This window comes from Psammomys obesus, unplaced genomic scaffold, assembly GCF_907164565.1.
Source record: "Psammomys obesus unplaced genomic scaffold, mPsaObe1.curated_primary_1811, whole genome shotgun sequence".
NCBI lineage: Eukaryota > Metazoa > Chordata > Mammalia > Rodentia > Muridae > Psammomys > Psammomys obesus.
The window spans coordinates 18498830-18507166 of NW_026596046.1; positions in this window are offsets into that span (position 1 = coordinate 18498830).

Here is an 8337-nt window from a genome sequence, read left to right on the forward strand (position 1 = left end):
CCTTCCTTCCTTCCTTCCTTCCTTCCTTCCTTCCTTCCTTCCTTCCTTCCTTCCTTCCTTCCTTCCTTCCTTCCTTCCTTCCTTCTCTCACAGAGATCCGCCTGCCTCTGCCCAGTGCTGGGATTACATGCATGCACCACCGCGTCCAGCTGCTTTACTTTCTTGAGGGAGTCTCAGCAGAAAACAAAAGTCTCCCAGTGGGTCCTATCAGGTATTAAAAACCCTCTGTTGTTGTTTGGTCTTTGTTTCCTAAAATCTGTATCACTGTTTTTTATCTTTTATTTATTTATTGTTAAATGTTATTCATAAGATAGGTGGTGGTGGGACCCAGTTCTTAGGAAGCTGAGGCAGGCAGATCACTGAGTTCAAGGCCAGCCTGGTCTACTCCAGGACAGCCAGGAATAAACAAAGAAACATTGTTTTGAAAACAAACAAACAAACAAACAAACAAAAAAACAAAGCCGGGCAGGGTGGCACAGGCCTGTAATCCCAGCGCTTCTGGGAGGCAGAGGCAGGTGGATCTCTGTAAATTCGAGGCCAGCCTGGTCTACAAAGTGAGTCCAGGAAGCCAAGGCTACACAGAGAAACCCTGTCTGGAAAAATCAAAGCAAGCAAGCAAACAAACAAGCAAAAAAAACCCAAAAATGTTCTGATTGTGTGTGCTGTGGGGTATGTGAGCTACAGTGCACATACTGAGGGCAGAGGGCATCTCTCTGGAGCTGGTTTTCTCCTTCTTCCTTTCCATGAGATCTGGGGATTGAACTGAGATTGCCAGGCTGGAATGGAAACTGCTTTTACCATCTCCACTCCACTCCACTCCACTCCACTTTACCCCAAACCCTGACTCTGAGCCACCACCCTGCCCTGAGCCTTGTTTTAAATTAAAATTTAAAACAGATTTCTATGTTTGTGTATGAGTATTTTGCCTGCGTATATGTATGTACGTGCCTGTTGCCCTTGAAGTCAGAATATTGGATCCCCTAGAACTGGAGTTATGGGTGGTTGTGAGCCAACCCACAGGGGCTGGGAACCAAGTGCCAGTTCTCAGCAAGAGCAACAGTGCTCTTTTTTGTTTTTATTTTTTATTTTGTTTTGTTTTGTTTTTTTGAGCTACACAGGGTTTCTCTGTGTAGCCCTGGCTGTCCTAGATTCACTTTTTGTAAACTAGGCTGGCCTCAAACTCACTAAGATCCACCTGCCTCTGCCTCCCAAAGTGCTGAGATTACAGGCGTGCACCACAACTGCCAGGCTGGTTGTGTTTTGTTTTTTGTTTTTTTAAGATTTATTTATTGTTTATACAACATTCTGCCTGCACACCAGATCTTACTATAGATAGTTGTGAGCCACCATGTGATTGCTGGGAATTGAACTTAGGACCTTTGGAAGAACAGAGAGTGTTCTTAACCTCTGAGCTATCTCTCTATCCCTGGTTGTGTTTTTGAGACAGGATTACACATAGCTCAGAATGACCTTGAACTTCTGATCCTTTGGCCTTTGTGTGTCAACTGCTGAGATTCCAATTCTTGTTAATTATTAATTAATTAGTGTGTACTTTCATGACCATGCGCCACACATGCAGGTGCTATGGTACTGTGTGAAATTAGAGAACAACTTTTAGGAATTACCCCTCTCCTACTTTGTGGGTTCGAGAATCAAACTCAAACTCAGGTGACAGGCACCTCTGTTTGCTGAGCCACCTGGATAGCAGGAGTGCTGCTAGTTCAAGGCTATGCCACCACACCCAGCTTTCCTGGAAGACACCAAGAGGAGAAAAGGTGGGAAGGGGGCTGTGACCAGCACACTGGCCAGCAGAGGCCAAGACCAAAGGGCCAGGTGTCCATTCAGTGACTGCTGCAGTGTCCAGTTGAGCAGCGAGCAGCCTTGAATGCAAATGATAGGTGGATGTGGCTATAGAGAAATTAGGCAGAGCTGGATGAAGAGTTGGACATGGGGTGAAGCCCAACATGGAACCAAAGATGATTCCTTGGTTTGGACCTCAGTGAGAGGATGGTAAGGTGCTCTGCTGAGACAGGAAAGCCATGAGGGATGATGGGAGTAGGTGATGTCCTCTAAAGGGACTGGAGAGATAGCTTGGTGGTTAAAAAAACTGTCTGTTCTTCCAGAGGGCCGGGAGTTGACTTCCTAGCTTCTATGCAACAAGCTCTGTAGCTCCTGCTCCAGGGGATCTGGTGCCATTTTCTGGCTTTCTTCGGTATGCATTTATGTGCTGGATAGACATATATGCATGCAAAATGCCCATACACATAAAAATGAAAAGTAATACAGCAAGTTGCCTTGGTGGTGGAGCACACCTTTAGTCCCAGCACTCGGGAGACAGAGGCAGGAGGATCTCTGTGAGTTTGAGGCCAGCTGGTAAACAGAGTGAGTTCCAGGCTAGCCAGGGTTACACAGAGAAAATACTGTCTCCAAGAAAGAAATAATAATAAAAAAAAGACAAAGTCAGTGCAGCGAATAGTAAGCATAGCTTAGCTTTTCGTGATGCAGGTGCCTGGCCTGGACGCACCACCTTTAGTGCCAGCCCTCGGAAGGCAAAGGCAGGTGTGGATCTGTGAGTTTGAGGGTAGCCTTGTCTACATAGTGAGTCCCAAGCCAGGTAGGGCTACATAGTGAGACACTGTCTCAAAAAAGAAAAAAAAATAGTGCTTTTTTAAAGTGCCTCCTGCTGTATGAGCTGGCTTGTTCTCTTAGGGCCTTACACTAGGTCCAAGAATGCTGGATCACCTGCTTGGGTCAGTGGCTTCACCTCCTGAATAACAACATCCTCCTATGCCCCCTTCCTTTCTTCCTTCCTTCCTTCCTTCCTTTCTCTCTCTTTCTTCATAGTTTATTTAATTTTGTTTTATGTGTATTACTGTGAGGGTGTCAGATTCCTTGGAATTGGGGCATGCGCCACCACAGCAAATGCTACTGTTTTGTTAGAAGAACATAGCATGTCATTGGGTTATAACATCCTGCTATACCCAGAGATCAGTGCCCTGTTCAGCCACCATCAGAGAAGCTTCCTATCGCAGTAGATGGACAACTGGACAGTGTGCAAAGTGAGAGATTTTGAAACACTCAGGGATCAGGTTGCTATGCAGAAGAGGAGGCAGAAAGATTGTAAGAGCCAGAGGGGGTAGACAGTACCAAGGAAACAGCATCTTCCAGGCACCACAGGACTGATACACGTCTGAGCTCACAGAGACAGTGGCAGCACACACAGGGCCTCACAGGTTCAAGCCAGCCCAGCCAGGGTCCCAGCCCAAGCCCAGAGCAGATTCCCATCCTTAACCAAGAGCCTTCTGCAGTTAACACCTTCTTGCAAAGAAAAGAATTTTCCCCAATGGAGTCTCACTGGGTATATTAACTACACTTAAAGGCAGGCCCTGTGCCCAGCAGATGTCAACACAAAATATTATATTTTTGTAGATTTTGTAGTATTTTTGTAGATTTTGTGTCTCATATTGCTTTGTTTGATTTTTTTTTTTTTTTTTTTTTGTCTTATTGGTCTTTCGGTTGTTATAGTTTCTGATTTTGTGTTTTTTGTTTGTGTGTGTGTGTGTTTTTTTAATCTGTTTTTTTGTTTGCTTGCTTTTTTGTTTTCTAAAGAGAGAAAAAAAAAGGCGTGATATTAGGTGGGTGGAGAGGATCTAGGAGGAGTTGGGGGAGGGGAAATTGTGCTCAGCAAGGGGAGTGGTATGGATTTGTTAAAAAAGAAAAAAAGAGTGGGCAGAGGGCTGATTAGTTAATCAGCTTGATGAACTAAAGATAGAACCCATGGCGTCTTGCAGGAACTATGAAAGACTTCTGCCACCCAGCTATAGCCCAGCCTCTTCAGGGTGTTTTTCCTAAAGATTAAGGCATTCTTACTGTGTTGACTCAGGCAGACCAGGATCTCATTTTCAGAAAAAAAATGGTCTGTTTGGCGATGTATCTTTTCCCTTAAAGCTTGAGCATGTGGCCAGCTGTGGTGGAGCCTGCCTGATCCCAGCCCTTAGGAAATACAGGCAAGAGGGTGAGCAGCTCATCATCATCCTTTGCTTATTTAGTGAGTTGGTGGCTAGCCTGAGCTACATGAGACCTTGTCTCAAAATATAATATACAGTAAGTTACTAGTCCTAGATATAGAAGCTCTTATACCATTTAGCCAAAAACAAAAACAAACAAATCGACAACAAAACTCTGATGTGAAAGTCCACATAGAATTAAAGGAGCCAGGCGTGTATCACATACCTATGATCCCAGCACTCAGGAGACAGAGGCAGGCGAATGTCTGAGCTCGAGGCTAGCCTGGTCTACAAAGTGAGAGTAAAAGGGACTTGTCACCCCACACTCAAGAGGCTCGTGCAAGGAGTGCTGCTACATGCTCAAGGCTCACCCAGGACAGGCAAGGTGATGTAGCAAGACAGTGGTGTCCCTTGGCCCAGTGTGAGAGGCCGCAGCCTCCAGCTTGTGTGTGCCTGTGGGTGTGCAGGCGTGCATGTGTCTTGCGGCTGTGGGGAGGTCACATGATGCCCTTCCGGTGTCAGTCTTCACCTCTCACCTTGTTTAAGGCTTTGTAAGCCAAACTAGCTCGCTCTCCAGCTCCAGGAGTCTCTCCTGTGTCCGCTTCCCGCTTCCTGTGGGCATGATGGGGTTACAGACTCGTACTGCCGTGACTGGCCTTTACTTGGTTCCTGGGGATCTGAACTCAGGTCTCAGACTTACGTAGTAGTAAGCGCTTTTACCCACGGGGCCATCTCCCTGGTTCTCTTCCTCCTTGTCTGCTTGGTCCAGGCTGTGGAGGGACAAGAGTAAGGCACATCCCCACAGTTCTCCTGAGCTCCCCAGATGCCAGGGCTGGAAGGAGAGTCACAGGAACGTGGGTACAGGGGGAACCTAGAGGCCCCGACGGGTGAAGGGAACGAAACACAATCACGGCTGCAGAGTGCCAGCAGGGACCAAAGTCACAGTCTCTGAAGTTCACCCAGGAGGGTATGTGGTTTCTAAGTCAGGCCCCGCCAGGGCTGCAGGGTGGTGAGTCCAGACTAAGACCCATTTCCTTGGGCCTCCTTAAGAGCTGGGGCCAGGCTTCTTCCAAAAGGCTAAGCTAGGCTCACTCAGCTGTATTGTTGACAATCTGTCCTGCACAGCTGTGTCCCTTCAGCCCTCAAGGCTGGCAACCATAACTGCCCTCTGAGGCCCAGGGAAAACGCTCTCATGACAAGAAAGCCTGTTCATCCTTCTCAAGTCAGCTCCTGGGAAGCTGCTCTGGATGAGCCTGGGTCAGTCCTGGGTGAGGGGCCTACTAGGGCCTGGCCTCTTCAATTCTCCTGCACATACCAGAATGCAACGGGACATCACAGCATGGCTTCCCTAGCAAAAGACTTCAAGTAAACTGCATATGAAAGCTGGGGACCCGAGATTCTGGGCATCCATCAAATAAAGTGCTGGGAGCCTTTTTAAAAAGTGAGGTTCTGCAGAGGTGCTCATTGGGGCTGCTCCTACACCTCCATGAATATGAATACATATTATCTAGTTGCTTATTCCATCCCCACGGGGCTGCGACAAATACCTTAGCAGGCAGCTCTCCACATTCTTCAGAGACTCAGTCTCTCCACTTTGCTTGACCCCCACCTTGCCTGGCACAGGGTCTGGGGCAGAGAGAGATGGAAGGTGGAAATCTTAGGAGCCAGATGGCCCTGCCAGACCCCAGCCCTGTGACTTATTCTCCACAATCTACCTCAGTTTCCTCATTTGTAACAAGGCGACACCATACCTCCCAGATGAGATAAAAGCCTGGCAGAGAGCAGGCCCTCAGTAATGGTGAAATGAGACTAGGAATGGAGGTCAGTCGGTAGAATGTTGGCCTAGCCTGTCTGAAGCCCTGCTTCATACCCCAGCATTGCAAAAAACCAGGCCCATGCCTGTGATTCCAGCCCTTGCAAGGTAGAGGCAGGAAAGTCACAAATTCAAGGTCATCCACAGTAATATAGAATTACAGTGGGCTGAAGAGATGGCTCAGCAGTTAAGAGCACTGACTGCTCTTCCAGAGGTCCTGAGTTCAATTCCCAGCAACCTACATGGTGGCTCAAAAACATCTGTAATGAGACCTGATTTTCTTTTCTGTAGTGTGTGAAGACAGAACACTCATAATAAATAAATATTAAAAAAAAAAAAAAAAGAATTACAGACAGCTTGAGCTACACAAGACCTGAGACAGTCTCAAAAAACTGACCTAACCAGGTATGGTGGCACACACCTGTAATCCCAACACTCTGGGAGGCAGAGGCAGAGGCAGAGGCAGAGGCAGAGGCAGAGGCAGAGGCAGAGGCAGAGGCAGAGGCAGAGGCAGAGGCAGAGGCAGAGGCAGACAGATCTCGGTGAGTTGGAGGCCAGCTTGGTCTACAAAGGTTGTCCAGAACAGCCAAGGCTACACAGACAGAAAAATGGGAGGTGTGGGGAGAAGTGTTGCCTGATAGGAACTGTTAGGTGGGGTGGGGGCGGGATCCATGATTTTCTGCAGAGATGAATCACAGCCCCAGAGCTTGGGGCCCTGCTGTCACCTCTCTGTCAGGAATGCTGAGCCGCCTTGGAAGTGCAGCAGACGGTAGAGTACAGAGGAAGGGTTCATGCTGTCTTTCCAGTGACTGAGACGAGGAGCTGACAGCCTCCACCCTCCCCTGGTTCTGACACTCACCTGCCCTGCTAAGGGTGGGGGTGACCTCAGTTCACCCACCAGTCTTGGGAAGGGTGCTTGTGCTGGGGCTTGGCCTAGGCTTTTCTTTATCAGGAAACTCTTTGAGGTGCTTAGAAGGCATGGTTCAGGCAGCTTTGGGGGTGATGGTAGAGGTTATGTGGGGTGACAGCTCACAACAGGGCATGGAATCTGAGCTATAATAGATGAGGCTGAGGAAGGCAGCCTGCTGACTTTGGTGTCCAGGCCCTGCGTGTCAAGAATCTTCCATGAGCCAGGTGTGGTGGCGCATGCCTTTGATCCTAGTGCTCAGGAGGCAGAGGGAGGCTGATCTGAGTTCAAGGCCAGGCTGGTCTACAGAGCCAGGACAGCCAGGGCTACACAAAGAAACCCTGTCTCAAAAACAAAACCAAATAAAACAAAACAACAAAAAACAAAATCCACCACCAACAAAAAACCTCCATGGTGTCCCAAACAGCTAATGCTATTTCCCTAGGAAGCCCAGTCTTCTCACAAAAGATAACTTCCCCAGTGTTGGTTTACAGGCATGTGGACCATGGTGCCTGGCCTCTTCTGTCACTTAGTACTGGCCCATCCTTTGAGCTCAGGTCTCATCATTTTTTTCAACAAAACAAACTAAAAATAGCTAGGCTCCCCCCCCCCCCATTATCTCCCCTGTTCCTGTCAAGGCACTTGCCTCACCCATGTTTTGCAGATGAGGAAACCCCCCAGCTCTGGGAACTTGGTGGAGATTGTCTAGTAAGGGGCTGCGTGCCTTCCTGCCTGCTGGGCATGAGGCCCCACAGGGGGCTGGAGCCAGTAAGACAAGGCAGGGCTGGACCTTCCCACGATGCTCAGGAGCCTGGGGCCCAAGGGGCATCAAGGAGTGACCATCAGGGGAATGTCTTCCTGGAGGGGCTGGAGTTGGGGAGAAGGTTGGAAGAAGACAGCCTTTCTATGAGCGTAGGGGAAGGGGAATTCCATCCTGAGTGAAGCTGCAGGCTTGGGATAGGACCTGGGACTCTGCTCCTGAGGGTGGGAGGCTGAAGGACCTCAGGGGCCGTGTGTCCTACACCTTCTGCAGCTTGCCTGACACTAGCTAGAAGATAACTACTTGGGCTTAGGAGCCCAGCTTTAGGGCAGATATTTCTGGCAACACAGGTCATGGGTTCCTCCTTCTAAGAGGGCTGAATGCCTGAGAACCAACTTGCCTTTTTCAGCAATTCCTAGTCCTCAGGCACCCCAGCCAGACAAGAGTGAGTGGTGTGTATGTGTGTAATTTGGGGCCAAATTCAATGCTTTGAGCATGACAGTAACTGAGCTACACCCCAGCTCATCTTGCTCCAGAGAGCTGGGGGTCCAGCAGGCACACGTCCTAGGGCTGGCTCCAGACATCTTATCTTCAGCTGTGACCTTCAGAGACTTCTGGTTCTCACACTGTCTTCCTGAAAAGCTTATTTACATTAAACTGTATGACTCACACAGCTTAAAATGGTGTGACTCTTGGGTCTGGGTATTCCTAGGACTCATCCTAGGGCGGTGTGTGTGTGTGAAGGCGAGGCAGAAGAACTGCCATGAGTTCCAGGTCATCCACAGTAAATATCAAGACTTTGCCATGAAAACAAACAAACAAAGGCTGGGGCTACGGCTTGGCTGGTAGA